Source organism: Ailuropoda melanoleuca, chromosome 3 (assembly GCF_002007445.2).
Source record: "Ailuropoda melanoleuca isolate Jingjing chromosome 3, ASM200744v2, whole genome shotgun sequence".
Taxonomy (NCBI): domain Eukaryota; kingdom Metazoa; phylum Chordata; class Mammalia; order Carnivora; family Ursidae; genus Ailuropoda; species Ailuropoda melanoleuca.
Window position 1 is genome coordinate 120,937,591 of NC_048220.1, and position 24,864 is coordinate 120,962,454.

Here is a 24,864-nt window from a genome sequence, read left to right on the forward strand (position 1 = left end):
TCTTCAGTCCCCAAGGACCCTCCCTCAGGATGCTGTTTAACCCACTGGAAACCATTGGGATTGTAAACGTTAAGAAAAGAACTGCATGGCCTTGGTAGGATCTATCAGTTAGATCTCCTCTTCAGAAAACAGGCAAATAGACTGAGGAACCCTTGGCTTATCCAGGCTTTCAGGGTTCTAAATCAGGACCTGGACCTAAGGGCCTCTTGCAGGAGGTGTTTGGTAGTAACCAGACCAGTAAACTCCCTCCTGGTATATTGGATGATAATTATCTAAATAGGCCTCCTCCGAATAAACCCAAGTTACTGGAGGAAACACAGGCCATCCGTAGCAAAGAGGACTCTGACTCTCTCTCTCACTCAGTGGTTCCTCCTAACAGAGCTGGGTTACTCTAGCAGAGCATGGGGGCTGCTCCCTCATTTATTTCCCGGGTTATGGCTATCATCGGAACCAACTGTCTCTGATTAGCCTACCTCAGGATGGGGACTTAAGAAATAGTCCCAAGCAGCTGTCGGAATTCCCTTTGTTTCTGGGAAATTGCTGTCTTCTCCAGCCCAAGTGGACTGCCCATTCCCTCTTGTTGATGGGAAAAAACATGGCGTTTGCTCATCTGTCCAAGGGAATGAGTTCTAGAACTTGGAACCCTCTTTCGTCTGCCTTCTGGCAGCACCTCACTTCTTCTGACTCTCCCTCTTCCTTTTCTGCATCACCCTGGGTGTGGCCTGCATAATTGGCTTCTAGACCATCTTCAGTGCCTCTTGCATCATTGGCTTCTCCTCCCACCCTTGCTATTAAGGAGAGAAGAAGAGCACCCCCTGGACCTAACACCACCCACTCCAGATTTCCCCACCAGTGTCTTAGGTAAAAATTGACAATGGGGAACAAACTGTCTTTTGAAAAAGGATGCAGTAGAATATAATTTGGTATTTAAGCCAATTTAAGTTTGTTGACCTAATTAACATGGACCTGTCTTTAAAATTATCAGCATTAAATGTGAAACTTTTATTCTACCAAGATCTACTGAAGGTCAAATAAGCTCGTGTTATTTCTGTTGCAGTTTCAGTAAAAAGTTGACTAGAATGGAGGCTAATTGTCTGTCTCAAAGTTTTCATGGGTAGCTGTTAAGACAGCTTTCAAATCTCTGGTAACCTGAAACTCGAACGTTTTGCTTGGATGATATTGGGATTGAATTCACTGGACATCTAGGTCTTCTACAAACGGGATAAAGTGCGAGACCTTTGATTACTGAACGTAGGTTTGCGCTTTTGACTACTTATTGCAAAGAAACTAAGGATATTTATGTCTGTCGGTAAACTTGTTTTGTGCTTAATAGACTGATAAATTCGCCATCTAAAGAATTCTGGTGTAACTGTTCACAGTTGGTTACTACTTGTTAGTCTTCACTGGAGATTAAGGTTTCTAAGAGTGCGAAATTCTGCTCTCTGTTCAAAAGACAAAGTTTTCTTTAATTGTTGGTCTGCTCTTGACAAGATGTAAACAAAGGTTTTTTCTCGTTTGTCTGCCCAGAAAACCACTTTCTATGTTTTGTCTTTATCAGGTTTTTGATTACTTGGTTAAAACTTCTCAACACTAAAGAGCTATGTTTTGCTAACAACTATAACTGCATATTTGCCTTTGGAATCACTTATTGTCACCTCGGTTAAATAAAAAATTTTAATATTCAGGCATGTGCTTTAAAACTTCCTAAGATTTAAGTTGTAAATGAAGTCTCTTTAACTCATTAAGCCTTTTTATTTTGGAATGTTAAGTTAGTCTGGAAGCACTGTTAAACAAATAAGCCTTAGGTTGTATTGCTTGGGTAAATGCTGTAACTACTCTGGAGACGATATGGATATGCAGTTCCTAAAGTTTTAATATGTTCTGGCCTAAGGCCATTACTTAATGTTCCCATTATTGAAGTGTTATGCATCACAGAAATAACCAGATTTCCTTGCCAGCTATGTTGTAATCTCTCATCAGAACTTTAACCATGTCCATTTTTTAGTTTTTCATTTATAGTTATTGTTCTTATTCTCTTGCAAAACATGTTTGATCTTTGAGGGGATTCATAAAAAGGACTTTTAGGACAAATACAGGTATTCAATATCTTTAAGATCATAAAACTGAAATGGGTAAGAATTTCCAGACTAACTAAATTGAGGAAGGTTATAGTTTATGACTCTTGTTTGAAGCATTGCTGGTTCTCTAATATTTGCTCTTCTAGCCTAAGGGAACTTTCTCTTAAGATAGCAGTGATGTACGGAAATAATAAAGTATTCCTCTGTGAACAGATTGAAGAATGTTTTTAAAAAGATTTTATTTATTTATTTGACAGAGAGAGAGAGCACTCAAGCACAAGCAGGGGGAGTGGAAGAAAGAGAGGGAGAAACAGGCTCCCCACTGAACAGGGAGAGCGACATGGGGCTTAATCCCAGGACTCTGGGATCATCACCTGAGCTGAAGGCAGCCGCCCAACTGACTGAGCCACCCAGTGTCCCCAGATTGAAGCATTTAATTTTCTCTCTACCTGAACCCTCTGAAATTCAAAAGATCTCAGTAAATATTCTTTCTTCCATGGCAATTATAGTCATTGGCCTAAGTTCAATAAGAATGTGTTCTCCTTATAACAGGACACCATTGGAAACATTGGTTATTTTACCAAGGCCTTGACTGGAATGTCATATTTGAGAGACATGCATAGACTCAGATATGACCCTACAGCTTTAAGGAACTAAGTTTGACTTTATGAAGCATGGAGCCAATAGAGCCCCTTGGAAATGTTGGCCTGATACCTGGCTTACAGAGTTCCCAGCAGCTTCACCAGGTGAGTAAAGAATATCACTTCCTGGCAGGTACAGGAACCTCTGGATACTTTGGGAATCTCGAGAAGAGGAATTTGCCCAAATCTACAGGTATTGCAAGCATCTCTGATGGCAAGTACTTGACTTGGCTTCAGGCCTAGAGAGGCCGCTAAAGTTCAACCTAGAGATTCCTTTTTAAAAAGTTCCAGCAAAGCAAATCCTAAAAGATCTGTATGATCTCTCACTATTCTTGCTGAGCTTATGTAAATCATTAGGCCAAGTTTGTTAAAATTGGACTTGTTATACAAATAACTTAGTCCTGATTTGGCTATCGCTGATTCAAAATGAGGGTTATTATAGAGAGAAAATGTTTCAATAACACATTTTTGTAGATACTAGATTTTAAGCATCGAGACTGAAGAAAACTGGATTACTCTTTTACCGGTAGGGCTTCTTAGAAGGGAGATTGCCCCAAAACAACCGATAAGGTTAAGTCCTTTTGAGGGGCACCTGGGTGGCACAGCGGTTAAGCATCTGCCTTCAGCTCAGGGCGTGATCCCGGCGTTATGGGATCGAGCCCCACATCGCTCCTCTGCTATGAGCTTGCTTCTTCCTCTCCCACTCCCCCTGCTTGTGTTCCCTCTTTCGCTGGCTGTCTCTATCTCTGTCAAATAAATAAATAAAATCTTTAAAAAAAAAAAAAGGTTAAGTCCTTTTGAGTTACTATATGGAAAACCTTTTCTCACCGTAGACCTACCAATAGATGGAGACTATAATGCTCTGTTAAATTATTTACTTGAGGTCCGGTTAATTCATAAATCTCTAAACAAATGTGCAAACCATATCCTCCCTAAACCTGATCTGTCACTAGTAATCCACCCCCTATAAACCATTTTATTTAAAGGATTAGAAGTCTAACAGAGCAGGGGATTTAACTCCAAAATGAAAGGGCCCCTACTGGGTCATATTATATCCTCCCACTGCAATAAAATTAGAGGGGCCCTCCTCATGGGCTCATATATCTAGAATAAAACCTGGATCTCCTTCACGGGAAACCAACGAGCAGACTAACACACTTTCTTATTCCTGTGAACCTGTGGAAGACCTCAAATTTCTCTTCCAACAGCAATAAAGGACTGGAGGAATGTTTTGATTAATTATCAAAGGTCTTTTTATTTAAGCTTCTCTTTCTCTTTATAATATTAACTTCCTTTTATTGTCTTTTCTGATGTCCCCCTGCCTGGTGCCGAGACTCTTCACTGTCATGACCTCCAGGTGACAGATGATCCTTTCTACTCGAGGAGTGAGGTTGTCATTTATATGTTGTTGACCTCGGATGGCTGCCTCTGCCTTCGGTACCTCCTATATGTAAGTGTCCCAACTGACCAGTGTTGACCCTTAGGTCGGGACATCTCTATGCCCCTATTCAGCCGGAGGAAGTACAGAAGATAAGACCTTCCACCTTCAGCAACCTTAAAGATGTAAGGGTCAAAATTGTTCAGGGGAATATGACATGGAAAACAAAGGCAGAAGGAAATGTAGATAAAATTAAATGTCCTTATAACCTGCAGCCCTTTGACAAACACTTGCGGCAGGCAGAGTAGAACGTTCCTCCACGAAACTCCCAACTGTCCTAATGTTAAGGCCTTGCTAGAGGGAAAAACAGCCTTGGGTTGACAAGAGCAAGCCTCCAGGATCTGGTGAGTCTTCTTGAGCGTATGAAAATCCTTTTGGAACTTCCCTTATCTTTATTTTTTCCCACCCCAAAGTATATAATGAGTTGCCTCTCGCAATCCTGGGGCAGCAGGCAGCAGCCGCTCTTTTTGCCCACGGTCCTGTCCCTGTACTTTAATAAAAACCCACCATTTTGCACCGAAGTTGTCTCAAGCCGTACGCTTTGGACTCCACCAAACTTCACCCATGTTCAGAAACTGCATCACAAGAATATGTAATTCGGTATTTTCACTGCTGCTAGTACCGCCTTAGGTCTGTGCCCTCGTAACACAGTTCTACTTCATGTGATTCCTTATGAAGAAAGGAGAAGAAAAAGTAAGGTGCTGTATTAGTTGCTTAGGGCTAGTGTAGAAAGCGCTGTGACCCAGCTAGCTTCAAACAGCAGAAATGCGTTCTCTCACAGTTCTGGGGGCTCGAGATTCAAAATCAAGGTGTTGGCAAGGCCATGCTTCGTCTGATACTCTGGGTAGAATCCTTTCTTCACCTCTTCCTAGCTTCGGGTACTGCCATCAGCCATGGCATTGCTTGGCTTGTGGCTGCCCTATTCTAATTTGGGCCTCTGTCATCACATGACCTCCTCCAGGTGTGTCTGTGTCCCCACTTCCTTCTTTTTAAAAGGCCATCAGTCATTGAGTTAGGGCCTGCCCAACTTCAATACGAGAAAGAATGTAGGTGTGACTTCACCTTAACGACATCTTAATTATATCTGTAAAGACCCCATTTCTAAATAAGGTCACATTCACAGGTACAGGGGGTTAGGACTTCAACTATCCTTTTGCAGGACACAATTCAGGTGCCTTTATAAATGTATATGTTGCATTATGCAGTGTATACCAGAATAGAACCTTCCCTTTGGCCCATGCATCAGTGAGAACCAAATCCTCCACTTAGAATTTTACCCATCTGAGGACTGTGCTAATTTCCCACCAACTAGTTTCTGTCTCTGGACATCTCAAACTTGGTTTGTTATGGTTTTCATGATTTTCTACAGGGATGGGCATGTATAATAAAATTTAGAAACCCCAATGAAAACCCCTAGAGGAGAACAAAAGACAAAGGCTGTGGTGTAGCAATGAATTTTGTGTGGACTGGTGTTGCCTCTCGGTGGAGGACAGAGCGGGTCCTTTATTCCTGAAGATGCAAAGGGACGTGCTCTTGGGAAGCTTGTTACCTACTTGAGAGTTTTACAAAGTTTTCAGTCTAGGAGTTCTTTAGACTCCACATCTCTCCTGCTTCACTTTAAATCCCACTTTCTGTGTTGAGGGGTCTCAAAAGAGCCAACTGCCCAGCATTCTTGATCTTAAACCTTCCTAGGTGCCAAGATAGGACAGGCCCAGACAGCCTGGTCTCTGAGCCCGGGAATCTGGCTTTGGGGGGAGCCCAGCTGCAGAATGATTTCATTTACATTGCTATTGGGAAACAAATGGCCCAGCTCAATGGAAAGTCTTTCATTCCTAACAAGCAAGCCAGTATGTGGCATTTTTCCTTTTCCTTACTCTGCAGGGTAAAATGAACCTTGCAGATGTTCCTGTAATACAAGGAGAATAAGATTCACAGATGAGCTGCCGAGAGTGGCTTGGCTCCCTACTGGGTTCGCCAGTTGCCATGTGGCCTGTGGTCAAGTTAGAGCAGCAGCTGGGAATGGCATTTGGGAGCTGACTTCACAGCTGTGGTCAGGAAGCCAGAAAGCCTGTTTGTGTAGAACTTTCCCTCACAAACCATAGTGAGTGTTTCCCTCCAAAAACAAGGCCTGGAACAGAGGGGCTTAGATAAGAGCATCTCTTGTCCTAATAAAGTCGTGGGGGGCCCTCACGCTGGTGTGGTGATTGAGCAGTGGTAGTCAATGGTGGTGGCCACTGGGTAAACAATATGTGACAGTCACTGAGACACGAAGAAGGCAGGCCCTACCCGCAGGACACAAATAGGGGGACTCTGGCAGACGAAAAAATTATACAAAAAGTCATCCATGATGACCCTAGGAATAACCATCACCTTAATAAATAGAAACAGACAGATGCTGGGGATGTACATTTTGTGACAGACCCATTTTACCATGTGGGTCAAAAGTTCAAATGCCAAGGGGCGCCTTGGTTAAGCATCTGCCTTTGGCTCAGGTCATGATCCCAGGGTCCTGGGATCGAGCCCCACATCAGGCTCTTTGCTCAGCAGAAGCCTGCTTCTGCCTCTTCCACTGCCTGCTGTTACCCCCTGCTTGTGCTCTCTGTCAAATAAATAAAATAAAATAATAAAATAAAATAAAACCTTTAAAAAAGTTCAAATGCCAAGAGTATATACTTTAGGGCAGTAATTCCCACACTCAAATTCCCACATTACTTTTAAGAAAGAATCCAGTTTGCAAACAACCATTCTATCCTTACGCAGGAAACCCTTCTCTCCTTGATGAGAAAACAAAAGGCAAGCTGAGGGCAAAGGGCACACTGAGACTCCACAAACCACACCTCCAAAAGGCGGTATAATGTGACATTCTTCGGGCACTCATGACTGCCCAAGAACCAAGAAAGGACAAACAAATGGTCAACTGATAAAGATCGCAGTCATGCATGACCTAAAACTCCATCCGTTTTTAACTGTCTTAATGATTTACAAGAAAAACCCAATCTTAAGAATAGCCAGACCTCCAGGAACCTGTAGACTCAATTTCCTGGAAGCCTAATGTCACCCTACCCTCCACAGGATAAACAAATAGCTTAAATAATCAGTCACTCCACACATTTACAATGCAGCTTTTCCTGCCTACACGTCCTGTCCTCGTGCTTTAATAAAACCACCTTTTTGCACTGCAAACATCTCAAAAATTCTTTCTTGACCGTTCACTCTTAGACCCAAACTTCAAGTCACATCACTTTGGCACTCAGCGTGGGGCTGGAGGCTTCTCATCTAGACTCCGAGCCTTGGTGCAAACTTGATGAGTACTTCCTCTTCTCTTCCTTTACTTTCATTTCAGGGGCTTCTCAAGGAGTCCAGTCTCACTGGAACACTTTCATATGGATTGCTCAGGCTGCAATCCTCTAGCCCATGGTTACACTATGGGGAAGACCAAAAGCTTGCCCTTTGACTGGAAGTTAGTACCCTGGCCAGAATGGTAATAAGACTTGGAAACCTGATGTCCTCTCTTTATTCGTGTCCTTATACAAAGTCATCTGTCTTGGGCATGGATCCACCACCTAAGTCACTAGCATGGCTGCCCATCTTAAGACTTCCGTGTGAGGTTTCCTCCTCATTGGTCTAATACGATCTCCTTCACATCTCTGATCTAGCCACTTTTGGCCCCAAAACCTCTGCCCAGAACTGGTGAAAACCAGTATCCGATTGAATTAAAACCCAACTGGGGACCAGGGCTTCCCAGGGAAGTTGGCTATAAGGACTACATGTGTTGGATTGTGGCTTAGATCATGGTGGATTTCTATCTTTACTGTTTGTTGTCAATATCCCCTACTAACCACTTAAATTATAGAATTGGGTAATTTCCCCTTGTGAAACATTTTTAGTGTTTTCCATGGGTTAAAAATGGCAGGTTCTTCACAGCAAGCATGGCATTTGGGTCCATTCACTGGCACCCGTTTGTAGCCTAGGATACAATGGGTAAGTAGAAGGACGCCAGCATCCCTCCTATAAGGCAAGGTGGTGTTCATAGCGACTTCTTAGAGGGACACCTCTGGTCACTTTGACACCATGAACCTCTGATATATCCTGCATAGAACGCCACCTGTGAGTTGTGTGGGGGTGGGGAGGGGGATTTATTTTGGTAATGGCCTTCTCTACTTTTCTAGGAACATGGGATCTCCTTCATTCCCAAGGCTTCTTCCTTGAGAATGTCTTTTAACCTGGTAGAATCAATTCAGATTGCAAGATTTAAGAAATAAAAACTGATCTTCTTCTGTAACTTTGCATGGCCTCTGTACTCCTTAGGAGACGAGGCAAAACAGCCTATTAATGGGACATTAAGCTTCAATACAGTCTATCAGTTAGATCTCTTCTGCAAAAAACAGGGCAAATGGACTGAGGTATCCTATGTCCAGGCCTTCATGGCCCTACATCAAGACCGTGAACGAAGAGCCTCTTACAGAAAGTGTCTAATCACCAGCCAGGTTAATAAGCCCCTCTGGACATATTGGATGGTGATTATCTAAACAGGACCGTTCCTATGTACTCATAATACAACTGGGCTACTAGAGGAATCACCGGCCAGTCCAAACAAAGAGGACACTGTGTCTGTTGCTATCCCTCCTCCGTATAAACCCCAAGATCCCTCTGCTTCCAGCCCAGCTGGACAAACCAGGAGCAGAACTCCCTGTCTTGCAGGGATTCCACCTAAATCTGGATTGCATCCTCTTAGGGAGATCGCTAATGGAGAAATGGGCACAATTAGAATCCATGTCCCATTCTCCATGGCAGACCTGGCTCAGATAAAACAACTAGAACAATATTCTGAAAACCCTTCTCAATTTATTGAGGGCTTCCAACAATTATCTATTAGATTTGATTTGACCTGGCAAGATATATGCAATATATGACTTATTATCACACCCCTGAGAAAAAGAGCCATATCTGGGCAGGCACTCAAGAGTTTGCCCATGAGTGGGAGCCTGCATGGCTCAGTCAGTTAAGCATCTGACTTCGGCTCAGGTCATGATCCCAGGGTCCTGGGATCGAGTCCCACATCTGCTCCGTGGGGGAGCCTGCTTCTGCCTCTGCCTCTGCCTGCTGCTCCCCCTGCTTGTGCTCTCTCTCTCTCTCTGTCAAATAAATAAAATCTTAAAAAAAAAAAAAGAATTTGCCAATAAGCAAGTCACCAGAGATGGAGATCATTATCTAGTAGGGAGAACTGCTATTCCCCATACTGAACCTCACGGCATTACAAAGATGATAGACAGGGAAGGGAAAGATGAGACCATATGATCATCTGTTTAATAGAAGGAATGACAAAAGGATTCTCGAAGCCTGTAAACTTTGATAAAATTCAGGAAGCCACTCAAAGAGCTGAGGAGAGTCCAGCTCTATTTCAGGGTCATTGGATAGAAGCCATCCATAAATATGCATTTCTGGACCCAATCTCACCTGAGGGAACAACTATACTAAACCTGCATTTTATAAGTCAGTCGGCACCTGGCATCGGGTGAAAACTGACTGAAATGGCTTTAGGCCCTCAAACCCCGACCCAGTGCTACCAGAGGTAGATACTGAAGTCTTTAATAATAGAGGTGTGGCCTATAGCAGAAAAAGGACCGGAGAGCTGAATTACAGGCTCTAATATTTGCCGCCTCTATTCTCCACAACACCAGCGTAATCGGGAGCCAGCGAAAAGCCGCTATCAGACAGAGGACCAGGTAAGACCCGCGCTAAGGGTGTAGCCGAATTGGACATTGGAATAAAGAATGTCCAAACAAATGCTCTCCACCGGGGCCATGCCCTGTCTGTAAGAAAAAAGGAGATAGGAAGAGAGACTGTCCTCATCTGCAGAGAGAGAGGAAGACAGGACATCACTTCCCCGCCTGAGAGCAGGAACCAGTGGATCCGGCATGACGGGGGGCCCTGAGCTGGTTGGCTCTTTTGACATCAAGACTGAGTCCCAGGTTACCCTGCGTGTGGGAGGCAAGTTTATCAATTTCCTTATGAAAACAAGAGCCACTTACTCTCTTCTTATTCAGCACTCAGGCCCTATCAGTCTTTCCAGGCATGAAATTGTTGGCATAGAAGAGGAAACTAAAACGTGTTGCCAGACAATACCTTTCACCTGTAAGCAGAAAAGCCAGTTGGGTTACTCAGGTTTTTCTAGTCCTTCCATCTTGTCCCATTCCATTACTTAGTTGAGATTTCATGTATAAACTAGGAAGCAGGTTTGCTTTTACTAAGGAAGACAGCTGTTCTCTTTAACACCTGGGGAATTAAAACCTTGCTCTGGTACCCCTTCTAATATCTGGAAGGGAGTAAATCCACAGGTCTGGGATTGTGATGTTCTGGGATGGGCTCCTAAAGCCCGGCCAGTTAAAAGGCCTTACAGGACCCAACCGCTACACCTCAAAAAAGCAATATCCCTTAAAACCTGAGGCAAAAGCTGGGTTATAGCTACTTATTGATAAGTTTCTTAAACATGGTATTTTAAAGGCTGCCAATCTGCTTAAAGCACTCCAATTTTACCAGGAAGAAAAGCCAAATGGAAGATATGGAATGGTCCAAGATTCAGGAGCTGTAATGGAGGCAGTGGTGCCTATTCACTTCATGGCGCCGAATCCATCTGCTGTTCTCACCTAGGTCCCCGGAGACACCAGCTGGCTTACAGCACTTCAGGAAGATACTGCATGCTTTCGCATTCCTTTCGCAAACAGCCCGTATTTGCTTTGAACTGGCCTCACCGTCAAGCCCCCAGGCTGCTCAATGAACCTGGACAGTCTTGCACAGGGACTTAGGGACAGCCCTCACCTGTTAGGGGCTGTATTTAGTAAACACCTCTGTGATATCTGCTGGCTTCAAGGAACTATCATTCAATATGTGGATGATATTTAGTCTGTGGTCTCACTAAAGAAATGTCTGGTAGTAATTCTATAACTTGACTTAATTTCTTAGCAGACAGAGGGCATCACATCTCCCCTAAAAAAAGCACAAATATCTAAACAAAAGGTACAATATTTGGGATATGAATTAACACCGGGACACCTGTACCCTGTCTACTGACAGAAAGAGGGCTATATTAGACCTTGGACCCCAGCTACAAGAAAACAACTCTGTGCTTTGCTAGGGATGGCAGATTTTTGCCTCCTGTGGATTCCTAATTTGGGCTCTTAGATAAACCATTGTATGATTCAATTAAAGACTCTGCGGAAGAAACTTTACTCTGGAGTAAAGCCCAGCAGATGGCCTTTCAAACATTACAATCTAACCTTTTGTCAGCTGCAGCTTTGGCTTTCCCAAATTTAGAAAAAACTTTCACTTTATATATGTAGCAGAAAAACAGGGACAAGCTTTGGGAATTCTGACCCAGAAACGAGTAAATGAAGCAGGACTGGTGGGCTGTTTTCTGAAGTCACTTGAGAATGTTACACAGGGTTGGCCGGCTTGTCTTTGAGCAATGACTGTGGAAGAAACTTTGCAACTTACTGTGGGACAATCCTTGCCGATGGTGACTGATGACTTCACATCGGGTCCAAAGTGTTCTAGAGACCAAAGGTCACCAATGGATGCCGGGCAGCTGACTTAAGAAATACCAGGCTATGCTTTTAGACACACCTGAAATAATGCTTAAAATCTGTCCAATTTTAAACCCTGCTACCCTTGTGCCTGAGCCTAACCATCATACCTCGATGCCAGAACATGAATACTCAAAGATTACTGATCTTGTGTATTCTAGTAGACCAGGTTTAAAAGAGTCCCCTATTGACAATGCAGATGACAAAGATGAGATAACAAAAGGCTAGCTCAGGGCAGAAGGCACACTGACACTCCACAACCGCCCCCCCCCAAAGGCAGTGTATATGTGACATTCTTCGGGCGCTCATGACTACCCAAGAATTTACAAGAAAAGCACAATCTTAATAATAGACCTCCAGGAACGTATAGACTAATTTCCTGGAGGTCTAACGTCACCCTCCCCTACATAGGATAGATAAAACCTTATATAATCAGGCACTCCTCACACTTGTGATGCAGCTTTTTCTGCCCACGGGTCCTGTCTCGTGCTTTAATAAAACCACTTTTTGCACTGAGAATGTCTCAAAAATTCTTTCTTGACCATTGGCTCTTGGACCGAAACTTCAAACCACATCATCCTCACAAGTGATGTTGATTCAATAGATGGTACTCCCTTTCAGATATCTAGCCTCTTCCTTTTCCTTCCTCATTCCACGCTGATTTTTACCCTTGGTGAACTGTAAGGGAGAAAAATAAAACTTCTTCTACCCTCTTAAGTTCTGTGCCTGGGGCCCTGGAAATTAAGCTGATAAAAGATGGATTAACAGGAGAAAAGGCACCCAAATTTTATTTTGTGTTAATAATTTTATGTGTACATGGAATCCTTGATATAACAGAAATGAAAACCCAAAGAAGTGGTTAGGCTTGAGAGCATTTGTACCCTGTTTACCAGAGAGCGATGAAGTTTGGAGATGTGATCGACAAAGGTGAAGGAGTTTGAGCTCCTAGAGGCGGGAAACTGTGGGAAGGTAAATACAGCGGGGAATCTGATGGAAGACAAGGGTTGGTTGGTACAGCTTGTTATGCAGATCGCTGTCATTGTGTCTCTGGGCTGGTAAGAGTTCAGAGTCATCTCTGGTGAACACAGCGGTTCATTCTGTCACTGCATGCATGAGAGAGGGGAGGGAGACCCCTCCACAAAGGTTTTATTCAGGACAATCACAGTGGGGGGAAAGAGAACCCAGTATAGAACTGGGCTCAGTTCCAAAATCAGCAAGGGCAAGTGGGGCTGTATAGCCAAGGGTCAGGGCGGGGGTCATATTCTGATCCCCTACATTGCTTTCATGGGCTCAGCCATGTACCAGCAGCCCACAGGCGGACATCACAAGAAAGCCCATGCCTGGGCCATGTAACAGACGTTTTACCTAATTTCCTCAACTACAGAGGCATTTGGTTGTCATCATGGCCAGAACTCTTAATTATAGAGATAAAAATCCACTACAATTAGAAGAATTCAGTATAAGACCATATAGAAAGTGACTGATGTGCAGCCTCCATTTTCTTAAAAATGTGTCTGCATACGCACGTGCATATTTAATTATTTGCAGTTGTACATTCGTTGATGATTAATACCTTCTCCCTGCCAAAGTGCAAACTCCTTGAGTGCAGGGATAATGTCAGCTGGAGCCTGGAAGACAGGAATGACTTTCTGACCAAATGAACAAATGAAGAATTTCCAGCAACCAAATGTATTATGTTTCCATCTCCTTCCCATGCCTTAGCTATAAATGGCTCTCTCAAAAAATGCTGACCTCTCTTTCAATCTGGATGATGCAATGCTTTGGAAATGTTTTAGATCTCATTATTTATTTCATATGTGACCAACTCCCTGGCTCCTGGGCTCAAAAATCCATCATCAGGTTCCTATGGAGACTAGTCTTTCCACAGGCTGCCCCCAGCCGCCAACTGAGCACGGCAGGGACGCTGGGCTGGCCTGCTTCTGGGATGGGTGACTCTGGTTCGGGGAGTCCCCATCAGCCTCGCCAGATTTCCCTAGAATTCACTGTAGTCTCAATCTCTCCCAGGGTACCTGGGTGGCTCAGTCAGTTAAACGTCTGCCTTTGGTTCAGGTCATGATCCCAGGGTCCTGGGATTGAGCCCCGCATCGGGCTCCCTTCTCGGTGGGGAGTCTGTTTCTCCCTTTCCTTCTGGACCCCCCCACTCCTACTCTCTCTCAAATAAATAAATAAAATCTTAAAAAAAAAAAACAACAAACACCTCTTCCACTCAAGCTTCCTTCCTTTCCTCCCTCCTTCTGAGAGCAGAGAAATCCTGTCTGACTTGTAGCGTGAAGCACATGGAAGCAGCACCCTAAAAGGGAAAAACCAGTGGCAGAAAGTAGAAATGGCTTCCAGTTCTGTCCCAGCAGCAGGGCCTGGCAGAGTCCCCGGAGCCACATCTGGCCTCCTCGGGGCACAGAATGCCCATGTGACTGAGGACATAGGTCAGCTTAACCTTCAGGCAGAAACTTTCACCCAAGAACTTAGTTGTCACCCTGGGGGAAAAAAGGGGAGAGGCAGCCTCCTGAAATGGAAAATTTTCATATATGAAACAATTAAGTGATTAATAAATTAACCAAATATGTCTTTTACTGGCGATATCACTTCTGGTTCCATGCTGAATGGCAGCTCAAGACCCAAATTTGGTTTAGGTTCAGAACAAATGTATAAAATGAGGTCTGCAGATTAGTTTTGTGACTTTGGAAAGTTTCACACTGCAGATATGCTTATCGTATAGGGGCTTCATTCATTGAACATTTCTTAATACTTAGTGTATGGTGGGCATCTTCCAGTGTCGATTAAATGCTTCTCATTTTCAGTGGATGGGTAGTATGCCGTTGAATGTTGCACCATCATTCACCCAACGACTCCCTTTCCTTGCTGGCTGTCAGCCAGGAGCCTGTCGCAGCTTCAAGTCCGCTGCATTCCTGGGCACATTGCCTTCTCCCTATCTCCTCTGCCTCCCACCAGGTGAAAGGGCCTCCCTAGCCTATGTCTGCAACCCGAATCACATCTACGATGTCCCTTTTCCATGGAACATAGCATTTTCTCAGGTTCCAAGGATTATGGCGTGGACATCTTTGGAAGGCTTCTGCCTGCTACAGTGCTTTATACCATCTATGCCCATAGTTAGGTGCTTAATAAATATTAATTGCTTAATTTTATGGCCATTCAAGCTCATGTTACTCTTATTTCAGTAGATAACATTACAGTAAATCTCTTTGTTTTGCTGTTCCTGGGTCACATATCTCACATATTCCACATTTCCTCAAAGCTAGGGTCAACTTTTGAGGAAAGATGAAAGGCCACATCTGGAATCCCACTCACTGCTTCCTGTGTATAAAAATGCAGAATCGATCCCTGTGCATAAGAATATAGAATTGAGAACCAGGAGAAATAATGTTCCTGCACAAATCTTGTATCAGTTAGGATTAGACCCAGCTTTGCAGGACAGAAAAGTTAACCTTTAAGGAGTTAAAGGGCTTAAACAAAATTGAAGTTTACTTCTGTCACATAAATGAGTCCAGAATTGTGTACTCAGAGCTAGTACTTTAGTTCACAGTAGTCATGGACCCTGCCTCTTTTTATTTAACTGCCTCACTTTGTCCTGATAGTTTCCACCTTATGGTACAAAATACCTGCTTGAGATCCAGCTATTACATGCACATTCCCATCAGCAGAGAGGAGGAAAAACGAAGACATCACACATAAGACCCCATATATTCCATCAGCCAAAAGTTAGTCACAAAGGCTGCCTCTAACTGTAAGAGAACCCGGGAAATGTCACCTTTATTCCAAGTAGCCATTATGCCCTATATGTGATCCTGTTACTAAGGAATAGAGAAGAACAGATATTTGGGGGAAAGTAACAGATCTGCTATTGATCTAAATCTAAAATTATCTTCAGTTTTCCTTCTGAGCCCTCCCACCTGCTGGCTGACAAAAGAGATCTCTCTCTGGTAAACTGCACATGCCCGGGAAGGTCCAAAGAGACTACAGAAGGGCATTATGTTATCTAAATGTTCATTATTTAAGCCCCCATTCAAGGAGAGAAAGGTACAGGTGAACTGATCACATGTAAAATTCGCCATTTGTCCCCTCACTTCATGCTAGCCTCTGTCACTACCCATCTTCTCAGAACACTTTTTTAGTCTCTTCCAGAACTTTCGATCATGTGACAGACGGTGAATGCCAGGCAATCTGATTGCAAAGTGACAGTGCAAATATTACCGCAGATCCAGGGGTGCATGATGCCTGTGAAATGATAATAAGGAACCTCTTATGTCACAGCGAAACCAAACACCTGTGATAGTGAGACTAAGCTGCAATTAAAAGAGGAAAAATAAAGTTACTTCAGAAGGGAGTTTTTGATTCTTTAAAGATTAGGAAAAGCACTTAATGAAATTTGTGAAAATCACCTCTTTTGGACTGTAACACGCCAGATGTAAAAACCCAATCCTAATAATTATTTGTTCACTTAAAGAATAGCACATGGTCACAATTCCGACGTAAACTTAGTTCCATGAGAGATAAAATAAACTTCTTCATAATTTATATTACATTTGCAAGATAAAATCTTATTATTTTTTCAAGATTCTATTTATTTATTTGAGAAAGAGAGGGAGAGCGAGCACAGAGGGAGTAAGAGAGAGAGAAGCCGATGCCCTGCTTAGCAGGAAGTCCCACGTGGGGCTCCATCCCAGGACCCTGGGATCGTGACCTGAGCCAAAGGCAGATGCTCAACCAACTGAGCCACCCAGGCGCCCCAAGATAAAATCTTAGTTAAATCTTTTTTATACTTTTTACTCTGAAAATTTGGTTCCAGTTTAGAGTGAATGAGCTTTAAAGTAGCCTTTTGCAGGATGATTGGCAAATGAGTATTCTGAATCTTTTGTTCTAAAGATTTGTGATGTTTAAGGCGCAAAGCGATCAGAGTTTCATTAGTCCCTTGCACATTAGCCTGAGAGAGGGTACGCCCGTTGGACTGGGAAGAAAGCCTCAGTGGTGGAAGGACCTAGGAGAGGGGGTCATCCAGCCCCACGGTGATGACTGGGCTGCTTTTGTGGTTCCAGGGGACAAACAGAATGTATTTCCTCTGTTCAGAGGGTGTGCTAGGAGCAGTGGAAGATGCAGACAGAGAGAGGCATGGGGTCTGTCTGGTGATGGAGAAATTCCCATGCCATGTGGTCAGTGCAACGCTAATGCTAGATGCAAGCTTGCCGGGAGGGGCTCCCACCCCAGCGTCTAGGACAGTGCCAGGTGGGTATATGGGAGGGACTCAGCAAGCACTTCGCACTGAACGGTTGAAGGAATGGGCACTGCACAAAGGGGCAACAGGGAGGTGCTGGCCAGCCTAACTGAGCGCAAGATGAGAAGTGGAGGAAGTGAGCCCCGAGGCTGCAGCTCCCGGCGGATCAACACCGATGGCCTTTTTATGTTGGACAGAGGGGAGCCTGAAGGCCTTGAAGGAAGGAAGCGACCTGATTGAGCCAAGCCTTGAGAACCCCCTCTGGCCCTGGGGACGGTTACAGTCCTCAGCGGGGTCGGATGGGGGCAGGGAGCAGTGTCAAGCAGCTGTAGTCACTATCGCTAGATCAAACAAGAACACGTTCCTTCGTTCAGCAGCGGCTTGTTGAGCATTTACTATGTGCCGGGTGTTCGCGGATGAACTTTCATCATAGCCCTTTACTCTTTTGAGTTAAAAATTACCCACTTTAAAAAGGTAACCATCACGAAAATGTTAATGCCTCAGTACCCGGCTTCTCAGGGAACACAGTGGTCCTCTTGTCTCAGAAGGAGGAAGGAGTTTCATGGGGACACCAGCCTTTGTGGGGCAGAGGGAAGAAGAAGGGTCTGGTGGCCCGGGTAAATGTGAAGAAGCATATGTCCGCTTCTTCACGCTGCTCCAGGCTAGCCCCAGAAAGCCAGGCAGTGAGGTCATCGAAATGACGGAGTGTTCGCCTAAGAGGCCTCTGTGGGCAAACTGGTATAAATAGTCCCATTCTACATGCTGATCATATCCTCCGAAGGGTATTATTTAACAACACGACTAAGCCTCCAACCTGACACGGAGGAAGGCAGTCACTCTCCATCATGTAATAATACCCCTCGGAGGCCCAGGGGAGATGGAGAGCCGGAGCCCAGGGGCTGTGGTACTTGCGGTGGACCCAGTGCATGCCGGGCGCAGGAATGTGAGGGCCTTGGCACATGGTCCGGACTGTTTTTATGAGCCAGAGATCTCTGAACTGTGTTCCCCCCAAATTCATATGTTGAAGCCCTCACCCCTAGTACCTTAGAGGGTGACCATTTGGAGAAAGGACCGTGAAAGAAGTAATTAAGTTAAAAAGAGGCCTTTAGCGTGAGCCCCAATCTAATCTGCCTGGTGTCTTTATAATAAAAGGCCATTTGGATGCACACAGACAATGATGTAAGGACACACAAGATGGCAGCCATTGGCAAGCCAAGGAGAGACACTTCAGGAGAAACCAAACCTGCTGACGTCTTCATCTGTCTGAGACTTCTAGCTTCCAGGGCTGTGAGAGAATACATTTCTGTTGTTCAAGACACCCAGTCGGTGTCACTAATTGTGGTGACAGCCTGAGCATACGATGCAGCTATTAAGAGGAGGAGACCTGCTCGGCATGCCCAGCTTCCCCTCTGTTCTCCTGCACTCAGTTCAAATCTTCACCTTAACTTTTCATGTGGTTGTAATTCTTTGTCCTCCTTTGTTGTCCTCTTTCCCTTGACCATGAGTCTCTGGAGAGGAGGGACTGTGTTTTGGTCAACTTGTATTTTCAGTGTCTAGCACTTTGATTCCGTTGTGAAAGCTTTGGGGAGGTATCATTGGGCACCTTGGTAGCCATCTTGCTGAAGATATGATCATCTATTCATTTGTTCAGTCAGTCAAAGTATATTTCCTGAACACCTGCTTCAAGATGATCATTATTCATTTATTGAAAGAATAACACACAGCCACTATTACAACCTAAATTATAGTGATAGGCTCTATTCTAGGGAAACAAAATATCTGTGGAGTTCCTGACCTAAATGGACTTAGGCGTTCAGAGCAGTAAACACATATACTGCAGTGCAGTGTGATAATGCATAATGGACAGAACAAACAACGGTGACCAGTGGGTAAGGAGAGGGAATTGTTCCCATCTTCCACCCTGAAGAGGGTGAGCAAGAACTCCTATGTGTGCCTTAAAGGTCTTCCGTCAGAGCAGCTGGTGGAAATAAGGCAGCTGACTGCGTCTCATGCTGAATGGCAGACTGGAGGTCAGGATATTTGTGATTCCAACAGTGGGCTTTGAAAGTCTGCTTACTGCATGCATGCATCACCCAATCCTTTGAACTGGACCAACTCCTAGAGAAAGGGGAAAGCTCAGACTTAGCTCACTGGTGACATTGCCATCTCCTTTTTGCTCCGGTACACGCAAGACCGCACACCAAACCTCTCTGCCTGCCTATCCCTTGTCTTCCTTGAGCTTTGGCCTGGGCCAGCTATCATATTTTCATGAAAATGACATTTCTCAGAGATCCCTGGAGTGTTTGAAAGTGTGCTTAGTAGCCACCCCACGACCTCTGGAAACAAAGTGTGCGTAAGCATTAGACTTTGGCAGCAAGTCCGGCAGGAGAGCCGTTAAGCAAGTTTCCATCCTGCTCTCTCCTCTCTCCCCTGCCTCTGCTCTACCTTCACCCTTTATCCCAAATCAGCAACTTACAGTGCATGGTGACAGAATCAGAAGCCAAGAAAAGCATACGGTCTCTACTTCAGAGAAGACGGGCAAAGGTGACGGGGTGGGGGACGGAATCGGATCCAAAATGAAAAGAAGCCTCATCTGATACTCACTGAGGGGAAATCAACAAGATGAGGAAATAAATCTCACTGAAACATTCCCACGGAAGTTCCCCCTCATCGACACTGTTTCTTGCTCTGTAAGGTGTCTAGAATCTCACAGCCTCGCTCTTGAGTGGACTGAGCCCCCTTAGAGGACAAGCCTGGGTTATCCTCTTCTTCGCATCAAGGATGGTCCAGGCTGGAGCTCAGGCAGCTGACGAGTGGAGGGAGACAGGCCTCCTGCCCAGAAAAACAGCAGAGGCCTTCATCCCAAGGTCGTTTGCTGAACACATCCACTCATGCTGGCATGTTTACGGCAGGAAGCACAGTATTTCCCTAACTCTGCTTGAGGAAATGTGGACTCTAAGAACTCGAGGTACCTCCTGGCTTACTTCAGGGATGGGATTTCCTCACTACCCCAGAATAAAGCTGGTCAACATGAGGTGTATGCCTTAGGCTCCCCGCTATCCTCACTGCTTCAAAGACCAGAGAAACTTGCCCCAGTCGTCAAAAAGTGTCATCTAACAAAGGATTGCTGCTGAAAGAATTAGAAAGCACGTTTATAGGGGCGTTTGGGTGACTCAGTCAGTTGAGCCTCTGACTCTTGGTTTCAGCTCAGGTTGTGATCTCTGGGTTATGAGATCGAGCCCTGCATGGGGCTCTGTGCTGAGTGTGGAGCTTGCTTAAGATTCTCCCTCTCCCTTTCCCTCTGCTTCTCTCTCTCATAATAAATAAATAAATAAAAATTAAAAAAAATTTAAAAAAGGGAACTCAAGGTTTATATTGGTCAGCTGGGATCTACTCGTATTCAATTAAAAATGTGGTTGGAGTCTGCTAATGCCATTAGTAGATTATTGCTTGTGTTCATTAAATTTTCCTTTTTCATTGTTACTTTTTGGGTCTGCATTATATCCCAATTCATAAAAATGCATTAACTACCTGGACTGGCTCATTCGAATATAAAAGTCATGCAAATTAATAAGTAAAATTCTACAATCCAGAATAATGTTGAAAACAGAAAAGGGTGAACCAGAACTCCAGGGCAAATATTGGGTATAAATATATGTTCTGGGACAGATGAAATCATGGATACGATAAACACACCCACAAGGAACTGTAAGAGAAAGTGCAAAGAGGATGTATCATGACGAATACCTAAAACTACATTTTGTTGATTCTGTTTTCATTCAGTCTCCCCTCTTTCCCCCTTCCCAGTGTGTTGTCTGTTGTGAAACCATAAAATTATGGCTTGGGACTCATCAAAGCCTTACCTAATTTCCAACCAATGTAAAGGACCTTGGGGTGCCTGGGTGGCTCAGTTGGTTAAGCGTCTGCCTTTAGCCCAGGTCATGATCCCAGAGTCCTGGGATCAAGCCCTGCTTTGGGGTCCCTGCTTAGCGGGGAGCCTTCTCCCTCTCCCTCTGCCTGCCGCTCCCACTGCTTGTGTTCTTTCTCTCTCTCTGTCAAATAAATAAATAAAATATCTTTGAAAATACCCCAACAACGTAAAGGACATTTTCTGGTAAACTAATTAAATTTGGGGGGGAACAAGTATAAAATCCTGCATTTCAGGGTAAAATTGAGGGATGCTGCCCCTAACTTGGAGAAGAGAGGGCCCCAGAATTCTAGGGACAATGACCAAGTTAGAGGATACATCCCAGAGCAGCTTGCTACCTAGCACTACAGCCATTTGAAGAGAATGACCAGATTATGAGGGGTGGATGTCAGGGAGCAATGAACTCGATTGTCTCAAGGCTGAGCAGCTGTCCTGCAGCTGCTGCGTGTTTCAGCGTTGAAGGCAGATGTATGCAGAGTTCCCGCTGCATCCTGGAAAATATGAGCTTTTCACGGGCATAACTGCCAGAGCATTGCATCTGTCTCTGGAGAGCTTCAATTTATTAGTAAAGCCCCTGTGGGCTTAGAAGACAGATGCAGACCAACCAGCACCCACAGGGTATCAATCCACGTCAGTGATTAATCTGCAGCCTCACGCTCCTTGCTGTGAATTGAATATCCTTCCACAGCCAGGGAACGTGAATCTGGTTACACTGACAGTCTCCCCTTCCCTCTCGTGCCTGAGCCCGTAGACAGCACACACCTAACAACACTCTGGTTAATTTAGCATCTACTTCTCATATGTCCATCCTCATAGGTGAATTCCGTGTTTCACCCAGGGGTCAACTTTGGCCTTGAATTCTCATCTGTGCCGATTGACTTTTGTCATTGTATTGTCTGTCCAGCATTTGTATCCTGTCCATATGAAAGAATTCCCCATCGCGTGTGCTACCAGTGGGACTCAATGCCCTACTGTCCACGATAGGACTTGAGTACAGAGATTTCCTTTTATCCCCATCCTCTGCCAGCTACAGCCCGGGTGTGTGGTTTAGAATCAGGCGATCGCATACTACCACCCAGGACTTGAATTTGGAATAAGTGACGAAGAACAAAGGTCCATTTAGATTTAGTCATGGTGGTTTCAGGGGTGTCCAGGAATATGTAGGATCTGACTCCAGGACAGTGACATGATGGCCTGATGGTTCCTGCTGCAAGATAATGAGGTTCCTGTGTGAAACCCTCTATCCTGCTCTTCCTGCTTGTTTTCCAAGCCTGGTTCTCTGGCTCCCAGGCACTTCTGTGAGCACCTCACAACTTTCTAAGGCAAGACTCTTCGACCCATCACATCCCGTGATGATTCCTGGTTTTTACAGCCACATCTCTAATTGATACATGTGCTTTTTGGTCCGTATATGGTAGGGAAAAGTGATGGTGGTCATCCAAAAGGAGGAGGTGGAGAGAGAAGGGGAGAAGGCAGAGGAGGAAGGGGATAAGAAACACATCATGAAGGTATAGACAAAAGCAACAAGAAGACAAACGGGAAGGTTAAGAAGTAGATGGGAAATTCACAGCTCATGTAGGAACATGGTCTGTTATCCTTTTTCAACTGTATCATCCCACGTGCTAATAATATTCCTTAAAAGTTACAGAGCAACAGTGACTTCCCCGATGATCTGTTCCATAATTCAGTCGAAAAGACCCTGAAGATGATCAGGTTTGGAATAGACCAGAGGTCTGTGACCTAAGGGCCACCATCTGTTTCTGTAAATCATTTTATTGGGACACAGCCCTGCTTATTCATTCGCACACTGCCTGTGGCTGCTTTTGAGCTGCAGTGGCACAGGTGAGTATTTGCAGCAGAGATTGTATGGCCAGCGAAGGCCAACATATCTACTATACGGCCCTTTACAGAAGACGTTGTTGACTCCTAGAACAGGACATCAGAATCTCTTGGAACTGAGGCACAGAAATCTATTTTCTTCCTTTCACTCTTCACCTCCATGCCCTCCCTTCCCAGCTATACTTTTCCCAAGGTGAAGGTTAATGCAGGGCCCTGTGTCATTTCAGAGGGCTGGGATCCGTTTTCCCAGAGGAGAGAAACAAACCAGGGAGAGAAGGAGGAAACCATTCACCTCTTCCTCATCCCTCCCTGGAGGCTCTGCTCTGGGGGACTCAGAGACCCACTTCCAGAGGTAAGATCCTGGGCACCCTTGAAACCACCACGACTAAATTTTAACGGACCCTTTGTTCTTCGTCACTTATTCCAAATTCAAGTCCTGGGTGGTAGTATGTGATCGCCTGATTCTAAACCACACACCGGGCTGTAGCTGGCAGAGGATGGGGAGAAAAGGAAATCTCTGTACTTCAAGTCCTATCGCGGACAGTAGGGCATTAAGTCCCACTGGTAGCACACGCAATGGGGAATTCTTGACCTATGAACAGGATACAGACCCTGGACAGTGCTCAAGCCTAGGTAGTAAAGGACGGCTGAGACCAAAGCCAGGTCTTCCCATACTTGGCCTGGTACTCTCTCCACTGTCACTCTACTTCATCAGGGAAGTCTTCATGGAGGTGGCGGGGTTTGAGTCTGGCTTAGAATCCTGAGTGCCATCTAGGCAAGCAAAGACCATTTAATTAATCTCCCTCCAGTACCTAAACACTGAGAAGCATTGTTTCATTGGACTGGATACCTAATATATCATTCACTAGGAAACATGAAGATCACTGGTCTAGAAGTCAACAGACCCAGGTTTTAGTTCTGGCGCCGCCTCAAACTAGCTGCATAACCTTGGGCACGTCCCTTCTTCTTTATGGGCCATTATTTGCTCACACATAACAGGGCAGAGGAATTGGATTAAATGGGCCACTGCTGACTCTGCTTTTCTTAAAATCCTGGGGTGCTCTTGTTACTCACAAAACATGGGACCTCGCCACTGATACACATCCCAACTAGATGCATAAAAACTGGCTGATTTTGCACCAAAATACATCCTAAATGGAGCCAGCCAAGGATGTAGTCACAGAGCACGAGCATTGGACGTTGGGAAGGCCTGCCGACAAATGGGGCAAACGGCTCTGAAAGATGAGAGCACCATGTCACACCAGCAGACAGGAACCAATGGGATGAGTAAACTCAATAGGGGACACGGCTGGGTGGACTCTTGGTTCAGAATCCAAGAATGCCTTTCCTTTATGGCCTACTTTTAGGCTTGGAATAAAGAAATGTATTTGGGATGCCAACCCCCGATCTACTCCCTTTGTGGTTCGGGTGGAGTGTCTGGAATCAGCATTACTCATGTGGAAACATTTTGCTCTTTAATACCTCCAGAAGATCCTGGAACAGCCTGTGGCAGACCATGAAAGCAGGCAAGACAGAGCTGCCCTACTATTTGCAGAATCAAATGATTAATTTTCAAGGTGGATTAAAAGTTACAAGTAAGTTATTCATAAATCTATAGAACTTTGTTCCTTGGGGAGTTTGTATCTGTTTCTGCATTTTCTCAGATGCATCTTTGGGAAATAAAAGAGCTTAACGAAATATCTTTTAAAATTACACAAGTCTCCCCAAGTATTTACTGAACACCAACACCCTGTAGCTTAATTCAATGGAGGAAAAATAACTCCCAGCACTTAAAAAGAGAAACTGATTGTTTTTACTGATCTGAAACCTCTTAATAGGTTTAATGACTCAAATGCTATTTTTAAATTGCCCGAGCACTAGTAGGAAGTGTAATAAAGTCTATGTTAACCTGATGTTTTCTTTCTAATAATTTCCACCAGCTCCACCCTTTTTTCTACCTCTGCTCTATAATTTTAGTGAGTGCCACAACCACTATGCGAGACAGAGATCATTAGCCTCATTTTACTAATGAGGAAACTGAGGCTTAGAATCATTAAGCCTCATAGCTAGAAAGTTGAAGAGTCAAGATTCAAACTTGAGTTGGGTCTG

The 24,864-nt window shown here is 44.5% G+C and overlaps 1 protein-coding gene across 1 annotated transcript in view; it reads left to right on the forward strand.

Moving 5' to 3' along the window:
* The first annotated feature begins 3,485 nt into the window (after window positions 1-3,485).
* Window positions 3,486-24,864, forward strand: part of C1QTNF3 (C1q and TNF related 3) — a 53,139-nt gene continuing 31,760 nt past the window's right edge. The window contains exons 1-2 of the mRNA XM_034657033.1: window positions 3,486-4,169; window positions 24,244-24,350. The gene's annotated coding sequence lies outside the window, so the exon portion shown is untranslated. The remainder of the gene's footprint in view (window positions 4,170-24,243; window positions 24,351-24,864) is intronic.